Source organism: Pelophylax lessonae (genome assembly GCF_965119305.1).
Source record: "Pelophylax lessonae genome assembly, chromosome: 5".
NCBI lineage: Eukaryota > Metazoa > Chordata > Amphibia > Anura > Ranidae > Pelophylax > Pelophylax lessonae.
Window position 1 is genome coordinate 151060085 of NC_138772.1, and position 23636 is coordinate 151083720.

The window sequence follows — 23636 nt, forward strand, 5'->3', positions numbered from 1 at the left end:
TCAATTTACGCAGCGCTTTACATATACATTGCATGTTCACATCAGTCCCTGCTCCCTCAAGGAGCTTACAATCTAAGGTCCCTAACTCACATACATACACAGTAGGGCCAATTTTTTTTTTCTTTTATACAGGATCCAATTAACCTACCAGCATGTCTTTGGAGTGTGGGAAGAAACCCATGCAGGCACAGGGAGAACATGCAAACTCCAGGCAGGTAGTGTCGTGGTTGGGATTCGAACCAGCGACCCTCTTGCTGCTAGGTGAATGTGCTAACCACTACACCACTGTGCCGCCCCTATTTTAAATCATAATTTTTATAGAGCAACTGTCATCTCTGTCCCTCTGATAACTCACCAACAGTCCTATGGTCCACTAATGGGACAGATGGTGATGAGGCAGTGACACAACAAGGTGAGGGACGTGGCCGGAGCAGGTGAGTGGATGCCTGCTAACAGGTGCTGCCATGATGGATCTGAAATGACAGATGCTCTTTAAATGTAAGGACTCATTCCTGCTGGTAGTTAGTGTGAAATTACATGAATACATCAATGCAGTGCATGGTATCTCAGCTTGCGGAGCTTGGATTCATTAAATGAGTTTACCAAAAATTTAAATATTGAAGAATATATATATATATATATATATATATATATATATATATATATACTGCTCAAATAAAATTGAAGGAACACTTTTTAATCAGTCAAGTCAATTAAACTCCTGGGATATTGATCTGGTCAGTTAAGTAGCAGAGGGCGTTGTTAATCAGTTTCAGATGCTTTGGTGTTAATTAAATTAACAACAGGGCACTAGATGGGCAACAATGAGGCAACCTCCAAAATAGAATCTTTTTACAGGTGGAGGCCACTGCAATTTTTTCCCCCTACTCATCTTTTCTGACTGTTTTTCACTAGTTTTGCATTTGGCTAGGGTCAATGTCACTATAGCACGAGGGGATACCTGGACCCTGTAGAGGTTGCACAGGCATTTGAACACCAGAATTGGCAGGTCCACCACTGGCACCCTGTGCTTTTCAAAAATGAGAGCAGGTTCACCCTGAGCACATGTGACAGAGGTGAAAGGGTCTGGAGAAGCTGTGCATGTCATGCAGTAACATTGTGCAGCAGTACTGGTTTGGTGTTGGGTCAGTGATGGTCTGGGAAGTCATATCCATTGAGGGACACACAGACATCTACAGGCTAGACAATGGAACTCTGACTGCCATTAGGTATTTGGATGAAATCTTTGGACCCATTGTCAGACCCTACGCTGGTGCAGTGGGTCCTGGGTGCCTTCTGGTGCACGACAATGCCGGGCCTCATGTGGTGAGAGTATGCAGCCAGTTCCTGGAGGATAAAGAATATGATACCATTGAATGGCCCCCAGGCTTGCCTGACCTAAATCCAATAAAACACCTCTGGGAAATTATGTTTTGGTCCATTTGACACCCTACCAGGTTGCACTTAATTCAGTTCAGGAGCTCAGTGATGCTCTGGTCCAGATCTGGGAGGAAATACCTTAAGGCACCATTGTCTCAAAAGGAGCATGCCCGACGTTGTCAGGCATGCATTCAAGCACATGGGAGCAATGCAAACTACTGAGTACCATTTTGAGTTGCTGTAATGAAATTTCCGCAAAATGGACTAGTTTGCTGCATCATTTTTTCACTTTGATTTTGGGGGTTTCTTTGAATTCGGCCCTCTGTAGGTTGATAATTTTCATTTCCTTTAAACAATTTTCATTCCTAACACATTACCCAGTCCATATCAGTATAGATATCCAGCATGATATTTTACCCCATTGAAATCTTATGTGTTTTCAAAGTGTTTCTTTAATTTATTTGAGCAGTGTATATATATATATATATATATATATATATATATATATATATTACATAACGAAGTTCTATTTCATGCTGAATAAACTACATTATTAATGTATCTTAAATATAAAACTATATTTAGATAGATTTGTAGTCCACAAGCATTTTATTAAAATACATTTAAAAAAATCAAAGAAATACAATTTAAATACAAAATCTAATTCCTTTGATTTAAAAAAAAAAAACGAATTATCACTTTTTATCCACCCTGCCCCGCAGGAGGTGGCAGGAGTTTGGGGTAAGTGCTTGCTGGGCTTGTAAGGTAAGTGCTCCCTGAGCAAATCTGCTGGGAGAAGTAATTAACCCCCACTGACCACTAATGATTTTGGCAGGGGATAGAGAGGAGGTATTTACTCTCATTGACTACCAGGAAAGAGCTCAGCCATGTTTGAAACCTAGTCAGAACTCATGTGAACCAGCTCACTATAAAGCTGCACTGTACTGGGCCAATCATCTGCAGCCAAAGCATTCTCTGCCCCGCAGCTGCATGTGTACACACTCCTTTTATATGTGGGTCTGTAGGGTGGGGAACGCCATGGCTGTAAATGAGTGGTTCAGTACAGGTGAAAGTTTCCTGGCGGGCTTCCTTACGTGGGTACGGACTAAAGTAGGGTATACACGTTGGGGTTTTTTTTCGTTCCAACGAGCGGGTTGAACAAATCCCAAGTGATCTAGATGCAGGGATCTCCCTTGCTTCGCTATTGTATTCTGATGGCAGGGATCAGCACTGAAGCCATATTGATACACAGAATTAGCCATTATGTACAGTAAAAACAGGTGTCATTGGAGGCTACTACAGTGTCGACATCCCAAGCATAGTTTATTCAAATTGTGTCATGGGTGTAAAGGGCTTTCCTGGCACTGAATGCAATCCAACAAGTTCAAATTTGCGCAAACACAATAACATCTTTATTTCAACAGATAAGACATCAGTAAAAACTTTAAATGTAGGCTTAAACTGTAGAAAGACAAAAACAACCCCACACTATCTTAAGATAAAGTACTCTTCCATATAATCAATCTTGATCATATAATCTCTTGATGCTAACTCATCAGTTTTGAATATCACTCTTCATCAGGTGAATAAAAAGAACCTAACTTTGCAAGAGTAAGACCCCATTCAGACAGGGGCGACGCGACTTGCTGGGGCGACCTGTGAAGTCGCGGTGCACAGTGTGCACCGCGACCTCGGCGCGACTTGCACGGACTTTATATAATTGAAGTCAATGCAAGTCGCCTCCAGGTCGCCCCAAAGTAATACAGGACCCTTTTTCTAAGTCGGAGCGACTTGTGTCGCTCCTATTAGAACGGGTCCTGTACTATTCAATGGCGGGCGATTGACCGCGACTTGTCAGGCGACCAAGTCACCTGACAAGTCGCGCTAGTGTGAATGGAGTCTAAGTATATGTCAGATAAAAAAAGTTATACAAACAGAAAATATTGTTTAACAAAGCAACACTATGATATAAACACTCACAAACTCAAAGAGAAGTGTGAAGCTGCAAGCCTATAAATGACCATTAAAAACAGTAACGATAATGGTATGGTGGCGCAGTCCATAATGGTAGGGAAAAGGGAGAACTGAAAATGCAGTGATCCCAAGGGCAGCTTACAGATCTGAAAAGAAAAATAATTAACTAATGACAAAAAAAAGAAAAAAAAGAGATTGATAACAAGTACATAACTAAACTGACCTTAAACAAAGCTTATATGGGGTCCATCCAGTAGCATGGCTAACCACAACAATCTAACACCAGGGAATGTACAGTTGACCATGCTCCTGGAAATCCCCCTTGTATATGGCCGGATACTGGAAATTGCAGGAAGCGGAACGTTGAATATAATTAGTCACATCTGGTGCCCCTCACCATGTGCTCTTGGCTAGATGATTTGTTGTGTATTGCTGGACACTTCCCAATTGTAAATCAAGAAGGAAGTATAAAGCCAGGGATGTGATCACTGCATTGTGTGCATTACCAGCAACCAAGGGTATTCACATGAGTATTTGATTTGATGGACTAATAAACGTTATACTGCAGATGTGAAGCAAGTACCTGTATATGTATATATAAGCGCTATGTGCATGAAGTGTAAAATAAGTGGCTAGTTTTTGGAGTATGTCAGCCTGTATAAATGCACAAGTTGAATTCTGGCAATAAATAGAGATTTGTGGAGCAGCAAAGCGGTGTCAGGATGTATGGTCTTAAAGCAGTGGTTTCCAACCTTTTGTTTGTCCCACACCCCTAGCAAAGGTTTCATTATTGTTCGCACCCCCTACAAAATTAATATTACATTTGAGGATCAAGAAGTATCATTTCTCATTTTTAAACCACGTGCAATACTGCAGGTGAACAAATTAAAATTACAACAAGGAAGTTCAAATGATAGAAATATGGATCCATTATCTATTCAAATCTTCAGGTCTCCAGAAACAAAATATCCACCGACGTTTGAGTAAAACAATATACAATGGTTATGTCAGATGTTGCATTAAAATTGCTTTTTTAAAATATTAGTTATTTCTGGTATTCTTTCCTTTTGATTAAAAAAGCAACAAAACTATTGTCTATGCAACACAACCACCTACTACCACTGCTCAAGTCATCAAGAAATGACTTGTGACTCCTCACTAAGGGACACAAGCCACTCTTTATTGCACTCCCTGAAATTCAATTTTGCACCCCAGGTTGGGAACTGCTTTAGTAAACAACTGGAGGGAACTTTTGAACTGCATTTTGTGAGAGTAATGTGATAAATAATATCCCAATGTCTATTATGATTTGATTAATACACCATTGGAGGGTTGTATCTGTCCCTCCTGGTATTATGGCTAAAGCTGGCCTAAAATGGATAGAATTTCAGATGAAAACTCTTAGGAAAAGAGTACGACAATTCTCGGAACATTCCTTTGTCTTGTCGTTCAAAAGATTACAATTGCTTTTAACATTTGATTTTGGAATGAATGGACTTTACTAATTGAAAACCACATACAGTGTTAAAAATTAGTTTGAGGAACATTTTCCAACCTGCTCCTTCGAATTTTCCTTTCAAGGTGGTCGGAAATAAGACAATTTGACTGACTAATGATTAAAAATGAACACACTTTCTTAGAACCTTCTTTTCTCCAAGAGTTTTCATTTGAAATTCTACCCATTTGTGGTCTGTTTTAAAGGGATTACTGTTTTGGCAGATCTATCATTGTTTTATAGGTGGTGGGTTGCTATGTGGTAACTTTATTTAAAACTAAAAATTGTTAGTTGATTTTTAAGGATGCACCACATATGAGGCTGAAGAAAATCGGCAAAAGCAGAAAAAAAAAGAACAACCAAATCAATAGAACAGCATTAATACACTTTCACATTTTTTTTTTTTTAAAGGGGACTTAGTAGATTGTTCCAAACATATAGGAAAACTAACAACGGTGACCAGAATGAATTGGCCATCGAACAGGTGCCTCCCTGATGGCACTTTATGATGGATAAGGATTTGCCTGTATCAGCATCAAGGAGGCCATAAATGCTGACCCAAACCTACAAGGAACCTCCACCATGCTTCACTGTTGTCTGCAGACACTTATCCTTGTACCAATTTTCAGGCTTTCAGCAAACTGCCTTCTCTTACAGCTAGATATTTCAAGTTTGGACTCCTCAGTCCAGAGCACTTGCTGCCATATTTCTGCACACCAGTTCTTCTGTTTTCTTGCATAGTCAGTCACTTGGCCTTGTTTCCTGTTAGATGGATTTTTAGCTGCAAGTCCTCCATGAAGACTTTCATGAAGACCACTAAACAGACTTATCTGAGCTGAAAATCAAAGTCACACTGGTTTCTGCCTAACCTGAGCTGTATATAATATATGTATATATTTTTTTTTTTAGACCCTAGAGAATAAGGTCGTGGCAATATTTTATGTCACACTGTATTTGCGCAGTGGTCTTTGAAATTCATTTTTTTTTGGAGAAAATACACTTCAATGAATAAAAAAAAAAAACCAATCCATAAAGTTAGCCCATTTTTCTGTATAATGTGAAGCAGGGCTTGACAAATTTTCCTGAAATCTAGGAGCCAGCTAAAAAAGTTAGGAGCCAGTTTTTTTTTTTAAACTAACAACCAAGCTTTATTTAATGAAACGGATACTAAATTTACACATAAATACGACTAGAACCCCACTCTCCTCTATAGCGCAATTGGATGAAAACAGACTGTCTGTCTCTTTCCATCCGATGCCATCTGATCCGATCCATGGGATGGATAGAAAATAGAACCACCATCCATCTGCTTTTGGCGGACAGGATCAGATGGCGGCAGATTACTGCTCCATAGAGGAGAATGAAGGGTCCGATCAGGTCTGCCTGAAAAACTGAGAGGCGGACCTCATCAGACAGCCCGTGTGAAAGGGGCCTTCGGCTGTGGCATGGCGATGAGGAAAAAAAAAAAAAAAGATTATATATATATATATATATATATATATATATATATAATTTTTTTTTTTAATTAATAGGGAAAAAAAAGAAATTTTTTTTATTTTTTTAATAATTATATTTTAATAATAATTATATAATTAATATTATTATTTTTTTTTTTTACATTTAAAAAATAAATTAAATTATTAATAATAATAACCACACTCCCTGTCAAAGGTAACTAACTGGACAGGGAGATGGTAATGCATTGAGAACAAACAGGCAGTGGAAACAGTCATTACAATAGTCATTACTCCCGGCCACCACAAGAGGGCGCCAGTTCCCCATTGGAAGCCTCTCTCATCTCAAGTAGACCGAAAAGCCGGGGCCTCAATTTTCGGACGGCGCCGAAGTCCGTGCAAAAATTACAGGACACCTTCTGCAGGGCACCCCAGGCGCCAGGTCGCTAATTCTAGTCGCAAATGCGACCTGGCGTCCGGGGATTGTCGAGCCCTGATGTGAAGGATGCTGTTACGCCAAGAATCGTGATCTATATTCTAAGCAAAAAAAAATTGGGATTCTCATTTTATCGAGAATCGTGCATCCCTACTGTATATTAAAATAAAAGAATATAAGAAATTGGAATTTGGATATATTGGACTTGACTGCCACCCAATGCAGATCACTTTTTTAATACTCCCCCCCCCCCCCCCAAAAAAAAAATATAATACAATTATCTTCAGAAATACAGAAATCATAAAATGAATTGAATAATATTAACCATGATGGCCACAGAAAACACAGACTGTGAAATCTGTATTATTGTATTGTCCCATTATTGGTGGTCAATTGAGAAATGCCCCCTAGCATTGGTGGCATGATTATAAAAGTGATAATAAATAAGGATAATAAATAATCAAGTTCATATAACGTCCATAAAAGTGATCAGATCCAGAAGAGAAGGAGTAGATGACACCACCAGTCCCAGGAGAACCACAAACGAACGGCGTGGCATAAGGCAGGTGGTTTTGAACTTTGCTTGGCAACTGAAGCGAGGTCCCTAGCAACAGGACAGTGCAAGAACCCCGTCAGTGTGAGGATTGATGACCACCTGTAGTGGTTATGGATGGAGGCTCCATTGTTCATTTGATCTGACTACCCACTATCTAGTGATCTACTTGGTGTATTGGAGGACAGATGACCACTCTTTATGGATAGATGTTTTGCTTGGTTTGACCACCTATAATCTAGTGGTCTGTTTGATCTGGTATAAGGAGATTACCTTATCACATAGGGTGTGAAGCTTCTTTCCTGGTTTTTCTACCCTCTCTTACTTTCCGTTTGTGGTTCTCCTGGGACTGGTGCTGTCATCTTCTCTTATGGATCTGATCACTTTTATGGACGTTATATGAACTTGATTATTTGTTATCCTTATTATTATTATGATCACTTTTATAATCATGCCAAATTAATGTTTTAATCTATTGCCATTAGCTTTGTTGATGGTTCAGCAATGCTAGCTGCACAGACAAACTATAGTCCTGTGTGATGTCATTGTACATATTTTTTATATCATTTAATATGTCTTTTTAAACCCTTATGAGTTTCCATGATAAATACAGACAATCGTGTTTTTTTTAATGGACGTTTATTTAAGATTTTTTCAAATCATAGAAAAAAGGAACAAACGTACAACCACTGACATCACAACATGTCCAATGGCAAAAAGGCTGTGCAGAGCCCAAATGAACATAATCAGCAAACACATGGTATTATATAGGATTGTAAGACGACAAACAAGCACACACACACTCACACAAGCGCGCACACGAAACCACTGGACAATCATCTGTTTAGGTGACTGTCAGTACCGTGTAACTGTCTCCGTCTTTTCAGGCTGCCACATGGCTTCTTGGCTTGCTGTAGCTCCTGCTCTATCACCAGAGACACATCTGCGTGCACACAGCTGAGACCATCACTAAACTGCCTTTTGAAAGGACATTACAGAAGGCAGATGAAAGCTTTGCATCTTCACGGTGACCTTATCTTGTTTATTGCTAATTACAAGACTATAAGATTTTATACCAGATAGTGCTACTGGAATCACAGCTGAGCTCAGACTGAATTTTATAAATGACACTGCAGGCAAGATTATAGTCATCAATTAAATGTAGGTTTACATTGTTTCTATTCGTTACTACGTTTTTATGGAATTATTTGTATTATTTAGCTCTCTTGCAAGATGGTGGACATGGACAGGAAGGCCTCGGCTTTTAACTCGGCTGTTGTTGTCACCATGTGAATTTTTCTAATGTTTCTTTTGAAAATCTCCTGGAGGGGGCAGAACACAGAACTGGATATATTGGATTACTTCATGTAGATTCCTCAATATGAAGTGTTGTAAGGTGGCCTTAGATAGGCAGATCTCTTAATAAGAAGGGTAGTCGGTGCAGGATTTGTCTCCTCATCATTATAACCTTCTCCATGACTTGGTCTATTGTACAGAATGGTGTACACATGGGGAACAGTTGTTCCTTTGTCTATCACAACAGTTGCATAGTATGTAGCCAGCGGTAATTCATTTGTACAAACTTACCAACCATAAACCCTTTGTGTGGTTCGCTTTTTCTTGTGACTTCTTTAAAAGTTGGTATTTATATAGGGGTAAGCTCGCCCTGCTGCTCCACATCACAGTGCCTCGGAGCAGGTGATTGGCCGTTTGAACTTATTAGACAGAATTTGCTGACGAAACTAAGATGTCCATAATAATTCACAGAAGCCTAACCAAATCCCATAAACCACTAGCCTTTATCTTTAAGCTTGAGCCTACAGGTTTTCTCGTTAATGTCAGCAGTGTTATAAGGTATATATTACAGCACAAAATATGTGAGATATAGGTTTAAAATATTTGGGCAGTAAATTAAGGGAGGAAGGGGCAAAAATAAAACCATCCCTCCTCTGCTGACTCCGTCTGCATTTGCATGATAGAAACAAGACTTGAATGTCCTTGTAGACAAACCCTAAGGCCTTCATCAAAGATGTTCAGTGACTGTTAAATGCTATGTAAGTGCTTCTTACATGTTATACTCTAAAGGAGAAGATAGCTGCGCTCAATACATGAATAAATAGATACAGGCTGCCAGTACAAAGGTAATATCAGACCAAAAGCAATATGTAATGAAGTACAGCGCCACAATAGCAAATAAATGGAAAAAGCAATGACTAAACAAAGTCCATAAAGTCCGTGAAACCAGATGCTGAAGTGCAGAAATGAATGCAAGAAGATTCCAACACCATAAGTGAGAACACAATCCTGACGATCACCACGTGCTCATATAAGGTGATTCCCTTACCAGAACTTTACACCCCCTGTTAAGGATGGTCAACCATGCATAGGGCATAGAGATAACCACCAGGATAGGGTCCACTCCAAGGTCCAGCACCAGATCCGCCACGTAACTTCATCCAAAGTAGTAAAACCTCATATGTTCAAGTGCCTCAAATAGTGGATGATGGTATCCAGTCGCCGCGGCTGGAGGTGTGTCTGCATGAGGGCTGGCGTGCCAGGGGCCGGAGCAGAGCTGCTCCAAAATAGGTAAGTATACACATCTTTTCTTTTACAGGGTAGATAGAATAGCCTTAGAATGGGTATGGGGGTAAGTTAAGGCATAGTTAGAATTTGGATTCTACTTTAAATTGGTGATGGCATCAGTGTGCAGCCATTGATTTCATCATGACAAGTGGAACAGCTGAGCGGGACTGCACTCCAAGGCATCCACCAGATGAGAGCTGGAGGTACAGGGAAAGAGGCAAGGTCGGAACGGCATAGCTCCTATTAATTCCTTTAGAAAGCTTCTAAACCCCGTGCCCACTGTCACCAAGGTTCAATGCTCCACCACCTGATTCCCCTCATTCTCACTTATAACTGGACTGTACCATTAGCCATTTGACCTCGGGAAGATTCCCCCTTTCCCCCTTCATGACCAGGCCCTTTTTTGCGATACAGCACTGTTATTTTTTTTTTTTTTTACACTATAAACAAAAAATACCCGACAATTTTTTAAAAAAGTAAATTTTTTCATAAATTTAGGCCAATGTGATCTGCTACATGTATTTGGTAAAAAAATATTTATATTAATATATTTTTTATTAAATATATTAATTGGTTTATGCGAACATTTTTGCATCTACAAACCATGGGATATATTTATGGAATTTTAATTGTTTATTTTTTTATACTAGTTAGTGTGGCGATCAGCGACTTATAGCGGGACTTTGATATTGCAGTGGACTATCAGATACTGATACTTTTAACACCTTGCGGGAACCAGTGACACTAATACAGTGATCTGTGCTAAAAATATGCACTGTCACTGTACTAATGACACCGGCTGGGAAGGGGTTAAACATCTAGGCCGATCAAAGAATTAACTGTGTGCCTGTCAGTGTTTTTGTGTACATAGTGTGCTGCTTTCACTAGGGGAAGAGATGTATTCTAGTCTCTGCTTTGCAGAGAGACAGGATCGACCCTCCCCCTGTCAGAACTGAGAGATGCTTTGTTTACATAGGCATATCTCAGGTTTCAGTGTTTTACGAACGATCGGTGGGTGCCAGGGGACATCGAGTCCCGGGGACCCACAGATCAGCTTCTGCTCTGAATTACCACAGCAGAAGTGGCCTGCCTGCGGCTAATGCACGCCCCCTGCAGGCAGGAAATTCAGAATCACGTATCAGTAAAAAAAGTGCAATAAGGACGGTCAGCAAGTGGTTAAAAAAAGACAAGCCCAGAAGGCAAATTATTCCACTTTTTCCTGCTTTTTAAAACCAGTTTGCATGTTACCAGCCACTTCAGGTTCTGAAACCGAGACAAAATCATTTTATATAAATTATATTTACAGATCTAAAAAATGTTACCATTGAAAACTGTACAACTGTTTTCGGTCTAAACGTTTAAATCAGAGTTCTTTAACTGACACAGAAAAAAAATAGACCCATCTGACCTTGCTTTTTTGTCCCACTGATTGCATTTAGGCTAACACAAAAATGAAACAACCACATACATTCCAGTAATTACTAGTATTACATTAGTTATTTAATCGAAAGTATTTTAAACATGCAAAAAAATCACTAATCATAATTTGTTTCATTAAACAGTCGAGTCCTTTTCTGAATTTGGTTTGCATCCATTCTCAGCGCTCACTGCAAAACAAAGACGCCTGGCTGACAAGCCTGTAATAATGCTTTGACCGTATCAAGCATGCTTCCTTAATAATGTCTGACATTATCAGATTGATTAACTCTGCATGGGGCCTTAATCAGATTCAATGAATGCAAGCAGCTGCACTGCAAAAGAATAGGCAAATAAAAATGTGATACTCGCACAGTATTTTATATGGCTTTTATTAAGTGAATTATCTTTTCTGCAAATACAGGGATACGGCAATTGCTGAAGCTTATTTTACGCACAATTTATTGTAGGCTAAAAGTGGCTCGATTTCCTTTAAACTGACTGTTTTAAGTCATAATGACTGTAAAAAATTTTGCAGAATAATTGCTGTGTGTATTTCTCCCTGCATGTTTCCTGTAACGACAGCGCTTCCTCTTTTGTCTATTGCTATGATCTTTTTATTGCCTCTCAGCTATAGAATTTGCAAAAGGAAAACATTTAAATATGGCTTTTTGTTTGTAAATTGATTATGTACTATAATCTGCAACATTAAAAACCTGCAGAAAAAGCACTTCTGTTGTATTGCTGACCACTTTTGCGCTTTTAAGGGCTAATGTGCATAGGGCCTCTTTTACAAGCATTTGTTGTTTTTTTTTTTTCATCCTGTAAAAGAACCTCTACGTTAGCTTATGTGTCTATGCACACAGAGGTGTTGACAAGCCGACAAAAAAAAAAATCACCAGTGCGTTCAGGAGAGGGGCTTTTGGGCAGAAAAAAAATAAGCGCATATAAGTGCCGGTTCACACTTCCGCGTGTGCGGCGATCGCATGTAATATCGGAGCGCACTGCTCCTTCATTACATGCGATCGGATGTGCAGTGCGAATTCAGCCATACACTTTGTATGGCTAAATTCGCACTGCACCCGCAAAAAAGTCGCACATGAGGCATTTTTTCAGCCGCATCAGGATTGGATCGCACAGTGGTTCACACTTGTGCGATCCGATCCTGTGCGAACTGTCAGATCGCACTGCGATATGCGATCAAACTGGGGGTGTCGTTAACATTTCATTGACACCCCCAGCGTATCGCATATGGCAGTGTGAACTGCCAGATGTGCGTTTGCGATGCAGGAACAGGCTGCGAATTCGCAGCCTTCCCGCATCGCACAAGTGTGACCCGGCAATAAACGTGGCTATGGCTAAAATAAATTAATATTCTGGCCAATGTAATCCACTGAAATGCTTGATGCGCCTAAATGCACATGCAATACGCAGCTTTAACCACCTAAGGACCAAGCCTATTTCTGACACATGTTGTTTACACTTTTCAGCTAGAAAATTGCTTAGAACCCCGAAACATATATATATATATTTTTTTTTAGCAAAGACTCTGGAGAATAAAATGGCGGTCGTTACAATCTTTTTTGTCACACCGTATTTGCACAGCAGTCTTATAAACGCAATTTTTTTGGGAAAATATATTTTACTGCATTTAAAAAAACAAAACCAGTAAAGTTAGCCGATTTTTTTGTATATTGTGAAAGATGATGTCATGCCGAGTAAATAGATACCTAACATGTTATGGTTTACAATTGCGCACACTCGTGGAATGGCGACAAACTACAGTACCTACAAATCTCCATAGGCGATGCTTTAAAACCTTTTATTGGTTTCCAGTTTAGAGTTACAGGGTAGGTCTGTTTTCAGAATTATTGCTCTCGCTCTGGCGATCGTGGCGATACCTCACATGTGTGGTTTGAACACCGTTTTCATTTGCAGGTGCAAATTAAGTATGTTTTTCTTTCGTGCGTGAGATCATGGCGATCGGGGGGGGAGGGGGGGTTTTACATTTTTTTCCCCCTATTTATTTTATTTAATTAAAAAAACAAAAACCTGATATGTTAAGCGTGTTTCTTAAGCTGTGATTTACTGCCAGGAGTAAAAGGCATTCAGAACAAAAATTCAAAAACCCAGTGTGCATGAGCCCTTAGATGCATTTTTCACTGCACTATGAGTACTGTCCGTGATACTTTTTTTATTTGCACTAACATACAATTTTTCAGGACAAGCTTTCGGGGTATGTCCCCTTCATCAAGATCCAAGCAGTACTAACATACAATTTTTCAGGACAAGCTTTCGGGGTATGTCCCCTTCATCAAGATCCAAGCAGTACTTGAGTACTGCTTGGATCTTGATGAAGGGGACATACCCCGAAAGCTTGTCCTGAAAAATTGTATGTTAGTACTGCTTGGATCTTGATGAAGGGGACATACCCCGAAAGCTTGTCCTGAAAAATTGTATGTTAGTACTGCTTGGATCTTGATGAAGGGGACATACCCCGAAAGCTTGTCCTGAAAAATTGTATGTTAGTACTGCTTTGATCTTGATGAAGGGGACATAACTCCGAAAGCATGTCCTGAAAAATTGTATGTTAGTACTGCTTGGATCTTGATGAAGGGGACATAACTCCGAAAGTATGTCCTGAAAAATTGTATGTTAGTACTGCTTGGATCTTGATGAAGGGGACATAACTCCGAAAGCTTGTCCTGAAAAATTGTATGTTAGTGCAAATAAAAAAAGTATCACGGACAGTACTCAATTGTCTCTGTCGCAAGTGCACTAATACGGCTACAATGACCTCACTGCACTATAAAATGGATGCACCTCTTTGTTAAAGACTATCAATGCGTGTCCATTCTTCAACAACTAATTTGAATTTGCGATGGTAAACTAAGCCCTGGTTTGCACTACTGCGGCTTTGAAATTGCGCTACTTCAGCGCGATTTTAAAGCCACAGATCAGTACGACTTGTACCTCCAAATTTTTTGCAGCTTGAAACGTCTTTTAACAGAAGTTTACGCAAATCGCAATGAAATCGGAAAGAAGTAGTGCAGAAACCTTTTTTAAAGTCTTTGCGGTGATTTGAACGGTTCCATTGCTGGAAAGGGGGTGCAACTTGTCATGCGATTTGGAGCTATCAAATCGCATGACAAATCAGTGTTCTGAAAAATAAACCTTCTGCATGCAGTAATTTTTGTATTACCAGGATTTCATTATTCCTTTCAAACATTCTAAATGTGTCCAAAACATACCAACAAGGAGGTTATTTTACTAAAAGATTTCTGATGTGCGAAGATTCGCTTTATGTATCCAATCATGAGAAAAGAAAATCCTGGTTTACTAAATTCATCTGCATGTGATTGGTTAATTAAAGCAAAAACTCACACAATTCATTTTGTGAACAGTCTCTAATCCTATAATAAATCCTTTAGTAAATCAGTCTCACTGTGTTAACCTACGTAATGGTGTGGTCATCGTCTAACCAGAATTTCTCAACCATGATTCCTCCGGGGATTGCTAGGAGGTCCTTCAGCAATTCTCCTTCAGAGTAATTTCTGTCTAAGCTGAAGTAACTACTCATCCCAATGATCGTTTTGGCAATCTGTACAAAGCGCATTCTTTCCACAACCACCAATGTAAGCAACATTCTTTCCATTGACCACTTATATAAGAAGCATTCTTTCCACTGACCACTAATATAAGAAGCATTCTTTCCACTGACCACCGATGTAAGGAGAATTCTTCCCTGTCTCCCCCAATGTAAGAAGCGTTCTTCCCTGTCTCCTCCAATGTAGGGAGCATTCTTCCCTGTCTCCCCCAATGTAAGGAGCATTCTTCCCGGTCTCCTCCGATTTAGGGAGCATTCTTCCCGGTCTCCTCCGATGTAGGGAGCATTCTTCCCGGTCTCCTCCGATGTAGGGAGCATTCTTCCCGGTCTCCTCCGATGTAGGGAGTATTCTTCCCTGTCTCCTCTGATGTAAGGAGCATTATTCCCTGTCTCACCCGATGTAAGGAGCATTCTTCCCTGTCTCACCCGATGTAAGGAGCATTCTTCCCGGTCTCCTCCGATGTAGGGAGCATTCTTCCCGGTCTCCTCCGATGTAGGGAGTATTCTTCCCGGTCTCCTCCGATGTAGGGAGTATTCTTCCCTGTCTCCTCTGATGTAAGGAGCATTCTTCCCTGTCTCACCCGATGTAAGGAGCATTCTTCCCGGTCTCCTCCGATGTAGGGAGCATTCTTCCCGGTCTCCGATGTAGGAAGTATTCTTCCCGGTCTCCTCCGATGTAGGGAGTATTCTTCCCTGTCTCCTCTGATGTAAGGAGCATTCTTCCCTGTCTCCTCTGATGTAAGGAGCATTCTTCCCTGTCTCACCCGATGTAAGGAGCATTCTTCCCGATCTCCTCCGATGTAGGGAGCATTCTTCCCAGTCTCCGATGTAGGGAGTATTCTTCCCGGTCTCCTCCGATGTAGGGAGTATTCTTCCCTGTCTCCTCTGATGTAAGGAGCATTCTTCCCTGTCTCCTCTGATGTAAGGAGCATTCTTCCCTGTCTCATCCGATGTAAGGAGCATTCTTCCCCGTCTCCTCCGATGTAGGGAGCATTCTTCACTGTCTCCTCTGATGTAAGGAGCATTCTTCCCTGTCTACAATGTAAGGAGCATTTTTCCCTGTCTACAATGTAAGGAGCATTCTTCCCTGTCTCCTCTGATGTAAGGAGCATTCTTTTCTGTCTCCCCCCCACCCGATGTAAGGAGCATTCTTCCCAGTCTCTTTCGATGTAGGGAGCATTCTTCCCTGTCTCCTCCAATGTAAGGAGCATTCTTCCCTGTCTCCTCCAATGTAAGGAGCATTCTTCCCTGTCTTCTCCAATGTTAGGAGCATTTTTCCCACTGGCAACCAGAGTAATGAACCCTTTACCCATTTACCACCAATGCAAAGGAGTCCTTCTCCCACTGGCTACCAATCTAAGGGAGCCGGCATCCATTGACCATCTGTGTGCAGAAGGTTTTTTCCGACCATCAAGGTAGGGGGCTCTTCACTTGAATACTGTATAAGGGGCACATCTTGAAGTGATTGTAAAGTTATTTTGTTTTAATTAAAATAGTAAGCATGGTATACTTACCAGCTCCTTGCAATAGTATTGCACAGAGTGGCCCTGAACCTCCTCCTATGGGGTCCCCCGCCGGTGCTCCAGGCATCGACTTTTCTGAGTATGCCCTCGTAGCAAGCAGCTTGCTATGGGGGCACAGCTGCTTGCTCAATCCTGAAATAGACTCTGTGCGTCTATTGACTCATGCAGCGCGGCACAACCCCCTGCTTCCTCCTCATAGGATTCCAATGACAGCAGCAGAAGCCAATGACTCTTCCAGCTGCTGCTGAGCCTACTGTGAGAAAAGGGAGTGAAGAGTAGTCTTGCTGCAGATGGGCTTGTGTGTTGTCTTAATTGTGGATTACCCATAGAGTTTAATTGAGGATTATCCATAGAAAAAAACTGCTAGACATGCACTTCTAAAATCAAGAAGTAATACAGCAAAGGCGTGAAAGAATTGGTGTGTGTCATTATAATGGAGAACATGGAGATCTTTGTGCTCCAGTTTGAGAATGAACACAAAGGAGAGTATACACCGGTAAGGTGGGTCTATATCCACAGTCCATTGTGGGTGCTTGACCTCGGCTTGCCACCGCAAATGAAGTAATATGGAGGAAATGGCCGCACACACCAGAAGACTTGATTTCCATCCTTCTGTACCTTGTACTTGTATACACGTATGTACGAATAAAGAACTCTGTTTTAAATCAAGTCTTCTAAGGGTGTGCAGCCATTTCCTCCATATTACTAAGAATGAACACAGAAGCACTCTTCAACAAGAATGCAGTGCAAAGCCTTATATAAATGGGCTTTTTTTGTGTTTTTTAAGCAGTTTGGAAGGATTGATGTTTCAGTTTTAAATAACCACTTAAGTACCAGGCCTATTTCTGACATTTGTTATTTACAAGTTAAAATCAGTATTTTTTGATAGAAAATTGCTTAGAACCCCCCAAACATTATATATATATCTATATATATATATATATATAGATATATATATTTTACCAGAGACTCTAGAGAATAAAATGGAGATCGTTGCAATACTTTGTCACACCTTATTTACGCAGCGATCTTACAAACACAACTTTTTTGGAAAAAGTAAATTTTTTTAAATTAAAAAAAAAGAAAACCGTAAAGTTAGCCCACTTTTTTTCTATAATGTGAAAGATAATGTTGCGCCGAGTAAATTGATACCTAACTTGTCATGCTTAAAAATTGCCCACGGTCGTGGAATGGCGACAAACTTAGGTACTTAAAAATCTCCATAGGCGACACTTTAAACATTTCTACAGGTTACCAGTTTAGAGTTACAGAGGAGGTCTAGGGCTAGAATGATTGCTCTTGCTCTAACGATTGCCGCGATACCTCACGTGTGGTTTGAACACCGTTTACATATGTGGGCGCGACTTGCGTATGTGTTCGCTTCTGCGCGCAAGCTCGGAGGGACGGGGCACTTTACAGTTTTTTGGGGTTTTTTTTTTCTTATTTTGCGTTTTATTTTTACGTTGTCCCTTTAAATTTTTTTTTTCTCACTTTTATTCCTATTACAAGGAATGTAAACATCATTTGTATTCGAAATAAGCAGGACAGATCCTCTTAAATGTTGAGATGTGGGATCAAAAAGATCTCAGATCTCACATCTACACTTAAAAGCAATAAAAAAAAAAAAGTTACTTTTTTTTTTTAATAAAAAAAATAATAGTTTGGCCCTTTAAGGCCGTTGAGCGGAAGTGATGTTTGACATCGCTCCGGTCCTCCAGGGGCATAGAGTCGAGTGGGGGCCATCTTACCCTCACTCGACCTCCTGCCTATCAGGGAAGTGGATCAGATTGTCGGCTCCGGTAAGCAGGGTGGGCACCTCTCTCGCCGCCCAAAAAGTGATCCTATGGCGAATCTGCTGTTGAGGCCACTTTTATGTGAAAGAGGACGGCCGGTCGTGTAAGAAAATACCGGGGTTATGGCAGCTATCTGCTGTCATAACTCCAGTATTTAACGTAAATACTCGGTGGGCGGCCTGGAAGTGGTCAAGATGTTATGACCATGTTTGCAAGGCTCTGCCTTGCCTTGCTTTTCATTAAACATCCGAGAAGATTTAAAGCGACCCTATTGCTAATTTTTAACATTGACATAAAGATATGCCTGTAAAAAAAGAGAGTATATACTGTACATCTCCTGCTGCCTGCAATTCTGAACACAGCTTTAGTCCTAAAGAAATGGTTCCCCTGATGTCTGCTGGGAACCTAACACTTCTGAAATCTCTCACTGGGTCCCCGTTCTGTCCTCCACACATCACAGAAGAAAGTAATGATGTGGAGGTCAGCAAGAGGAACCAGTGAGAGCTGCAGGAGACCATGGAGATTGACTCTCTCAAACTTCTTGGTTTCCCAGCGTATTTTCTTCAGAATCAGGGGTCTAGTGGTGCAGACAGCAGGAGAGGTAAGTAAATACTCTTTTCTTTTACAGATACACTTTGTCTTGATTTTCAAAGTTTAATATATTTAATAAAATGGTTATTATAGTGAGCAAGTTATCAACAGATGTAGAAATGTATCCAATATATTGCTGTGGTGTGGGTTTGTTATTGACGTACCTGCAATCCTGGGTGGCAATTTCTGAGTTTTTGAAGAAACCTGTGACAGATCTGTTATCAATGTTATTGAACTTTAACACAAAATAAATCAAGCAAATTGGAGGCACTTAGGACTTTCATGGTACCGTATGACCATAATGAGACTATCTTGTAAAAAAATGTTCTCCCAACTTTGTGGCAACAGTTTGGGGATGACCCCTTCCTGTTCCAACATGACTGCACACCAGTGCCCAAAGCAAGGTCCATAAATCAGTGCTTGACCTCACAAATGAAGGCCCCTTGAACCGCCTTTAGGGAAAGGGAGCCTTGACTGCTAAAAGCATGGTATCACTGTGGGTGTGAACCTAAAAGAGAAATTAAAGCAGAGTTCCGGCCACAAAAACATTTTTTCAATGAACATACCCCCGGGACAGTCAGGGCTAGTACATTCCACAATGGCTAGCCTCTGATCTGTCCCGGTTCGCACTTACCTGCAAGAAGAAATACTCACTTATAAAATTTCTTCTACAGCGTTGCCATCTCTGTTGTGGGCAGCTGAAGCTGGCACGATCCTCTTCTGCGTCCTCTTCCGTGTCTTCTTCTCCCAGAATGCGCCTGCACCGGCTCCTCTCGTCACTTCCGGTGCGGCGCCGCATTCCTCCACAGCTTCTGGGCATGCCCAGAAGCTGTTTAGCAGGGAATGCGGCGTCACACCGGAAGTGACGAGCGGGGCCGGTGCCGTCACATTGATTCCTGGGATCGATGACGTTCAGCTCCCAGGAATCATTGCAAACCGGAAGTGACGGCACGGGCCGCGGCCACAGAGGGAGGAAGTGGAAAATAGGTGAGTATTTCTTTCTACAATTACAAGGTAAGTAAAAAAAATTAGTCCTAACTATCCAATTCCTTTTCAGGTGAAGAAGAGCAAGCGGATGGCCACAAAATCGATTATGTCGATTTTGTGGCCGGAACTCCGCTTTAAGTAGCTCCCTTGGGATTGGCTACAAAGACCTGAGGTGACTGGGTGGAGCCTGAACTCTAGGAAAAGGCTACGCTGGGGCACATCCAACTGCTCTGAGGAGATTCAGCTGTTAAAAGAGTTGCCCACCCCACCACCTGTTGTGATGTTTTGTCACAGCTTTATTGGCGGTTTTGACCTTGCCAGCAATTGATGTTGCTTTATGGGCTATGCCCTCAAGTTAAATTCTGGGGTCAGTCTAATGTCTGTCTGGCACTGATGGTAAGGACAGGCCTCTTAGACTATGTAAGTTTATGTTTTATGGGTGCTCATGGTAGAACTGTGACTGGCATTGTCGGGTGCTCACAGTATAACCGTGACTGGCACTGTTGTTTGGTACATTTGGAAAGTTGTTACTTTTGCAAAGTTCAATAAAGCTGTGGCCTTGCCCTATTTCCAACTTAATCAGCTTCTGTGTATTTTTGGGGGGCAAGGTATTGGTTTATTAGCTGCTCATAAATGAGCCTATGCTTCTCAGCAGTCATGTGCTTCTGGAGGAATGGTCAAACATTCCCATAGACACACTCCTAAACCTTGTGGACAGCCTTCCCTGAAGAGTTGAAGCTGTTATAGCTGCAAAGGGTTGGCCAACTCAATATTGAACCCTACAGACTAAGACTGGCATGCCATTAACCACTTTACGACTGCTCACAGTAATATTACTGCGGCAGAGTGGCTCGTTATCGTCTGACGACGTAGTACTACGTCGTCAGACACTCCCCCTTCTGGGCGGCGCTTGCGCGCCGCCGGAGGCTCGCTCCTGCTGTTTTCATTCACAGCGGGAGTCGGGCCAGGGGAGGAGCAGCGGCGATCGCCGCTGCTCTTACCCGATCGTCGGGGACCGAGTCTGGAGATCCGCCCGCTGTGTGTAAACACAGCGGGCAGATCTCCATAGTGACAGGGAGTGACAGATCGGACTGTTCAGCATAGCTGGACATCCGATCTGTCCATGACTCACTCAGTCACCTCCCCCCCCACACGTCAGTAAGCACCAGGCATACATTAACCCCTCCCTCTCCAATAAAATTAACCCCTTCCCTGCCAGTGTCATTTTGACAGTAACAGTGCATATATATAGCACTGATTACTGCAGTAATGTCACTGGTACCCCCAAAAGTGTCAAAAATGTCAGTCAAGGGTCCGATCTGTCCGCCGCAATGTCGCAGTCCCGCAAAAAAAATCGCAGATCACCGCCATTACGCGTTAAAAAAAAAACACCAAAAATGACAGAAATCTTTCCCTTTGTTAGTAAACGCAATAACTTTTGCGCAAACCAATCAAAATACGCTTATTGCGATTTTTTTACCAAACATAGGTAGCAGAAAACAAATTGGCCAAAAATTTTTTAAAAAATTGGTTTTTACATCTTTTTTGGGGGGAATTTCATATAAAAAAATGTTAAAAATATTGTTATTTTTTCAAAATAAACGCTCTTTTTTTGTTTATAGCGCAAAAAGTAAAAATCGCACAGGTGATCAAATACCACCAAAAGAAAGCTCTGTTTGTGGTAAAATAAGGACGTAAATTTCGTTTGGGTACGGCGTCGCACGACCGTGCAATTGTCAGTTGAATTTGCACAGCGCCGAATCGCAAAAAGTGGCCTGGACGGAAGACAGCAAAATCCTCCGGTGGTAAAGTGGTTAAAGTTCTGTGCGTGTAAAGGCAGGCGTCCCAATACTTTTGGTAATATAGTTTATGAAGTTGTGCAAGTAAAGGTTGGTTCCCTTCAGCATGATTGACCTGCATTGTCCCAACACATAGACATGGCATTTTGCCTTATGTTCTATTCCTAATCTCCGCTAACAGCTAACAAACACTGAACCAGAATATATGTTAATAACTTGCCCTTCTGATGCAGAATTATTTATTTTATAGCATTATAATGTGCTTCTCAATCCATCTACAGCATAAACATGATTTTACTTTAATTAAGTTTAATAAATAGCTTGTCATGGCACACACATGTAGCTTGTAGTAAGCTGGGACAAATGATCATGGAAAAGAAGTCAGTGACTTTGCCAAGATTCTCCTAGATCATTCCTGCTGTGACCACAATTGATTTTAAGTTCCTTTAAGGTCCACTAGGAGCTTTTTCTTGACTAATTAAGATTTAAATCTATTTATACTGACACTTTCTTGAGTTCAGATAGCAAAGCAAGTGAAGGATTGCCGCCTGCAGACTAAACACCAATTACAGTGTTAAAAAGCAATTCCAGGCAACAGTGAAACAAATCAGTGTGCTACAAATTCTATCTAGCAAGTACTGCAAATGTGTTTAAAGGAAAACTCCACTGTAATTCATGTATGGTTTATAACGGCTATACAAACCACTTTTATTTAATGGCATACATTAGGTTTCTGTTTGCATATGATTTTTTTGAATATCTGTAAGAGATCTTAAAATAGGTTTTCTGATAACTGTGGGAACACAGGATATAATTTGTGCGCTGTTTGTATAATGTGTTTTACCACTCATGTAGTTTGCTTACAGCTTTTTCTAGTGTATTTTTATTTTTTTTATTACAAATCAGGACTACCTATGTGATCATATCAGGCAGTTTATAGCATAGATTTTTAGCAGACCCATCCATCTTCCACTCCAGGAGACAGAGGTGACTGGAAAACGTGTCAGTTTTAAGAGAACAGGAGGCAAAACTATAATCATGTTGCAATCTTTAACCACTTTACCACCGGAGGATTTTGCTGTCTTACGTCTGGGACACTTTTTGCGATTCGGCACTGTGCGAATTTAACTGACAATTGCGCGGTCGTGCGACACCGTACCCAAACGAAATTTACGTCCTTTTTTTCCCTAAAACATAGCTTTCTTTTGGTGGTATTTGATCACCTGTGCGATTTTTACTTTTTGCGCTATAAACAAAAAAAGAGCGTAAATTTTGAAAAAATAACAATATTTTTCACATTTTTTTATATGAAATTCCCCCCCCCCCCAAAAAAAAATGTAAAAATCAAAATTTTTTTAAATTTTTGGCCAATTTGTTTTCTGCTACCTATGTTTGGTAAAAAAAATCGCAATAAGCATATTTTGATTGGTTTGCGCAAAAGGTATTGCGTTTACTAACTAAGGGAAAGATTTATGTCATTTTTGGTGTTTTTTTTTAACGAGTAATGGCTGCGATTTTTTTTTTGCGGGACTGCGACATTGCGGCGGACAGATCGGACCCTTGACTGACATTTTTGACACTTTTGGGGGTACCAGTGACATTACTACAGTAATCAGTGCTATAAATATGCACTGTTACTGTAAAAATGACACTGGCAGGGAAGGGGTTAATTTTTATTGGTGATCAAGGGGTTAATTTATGCCTGGTGCTTACTGACGTGTGTGGGGGGAGGGAACTATGTGACACAAGGACAGATCGCAGGTTCAGCTGTCACTTAGGAGATCCGCCGGCTTGTGTTTACACAAGCCGGCGGATCTCCACACTCGATTCCCCGACGATCGAGGAAGAGCAGCGGCGATCGCCGCCGCTCCTCCCCTGGCCCGACTCCCGCTGTGACTGAATACAGTGGGAGCGAGCCCCCGGCGCCGCGCGCGCGCCGCCAAGAGAAGGGATTGTCTGGTGACGTAGGTCTACGTCGCCAGACGTTATCGAGCCACTTTGCCGCAGTAGAGCTCTAGTGAGCAGTGCGGAAGTGGTTAAAAGTG

General features: G+C 41.1%; 1 protein-coding gene across 1 annotated transcript in view; it reads left to right on the forward strand.

Moving 5' to 3' along the window:
- The window catches only part of LOC309556230 (ubiquitin-conjugating enzyme E2 E2), a 370216-nt gene that overhangs the window by 145751 nt on the left and 200829 nt on the right, over positions 1-23636 (forward strand). The gene's annotated exons all lie outside the window — the stretch shown is intronic.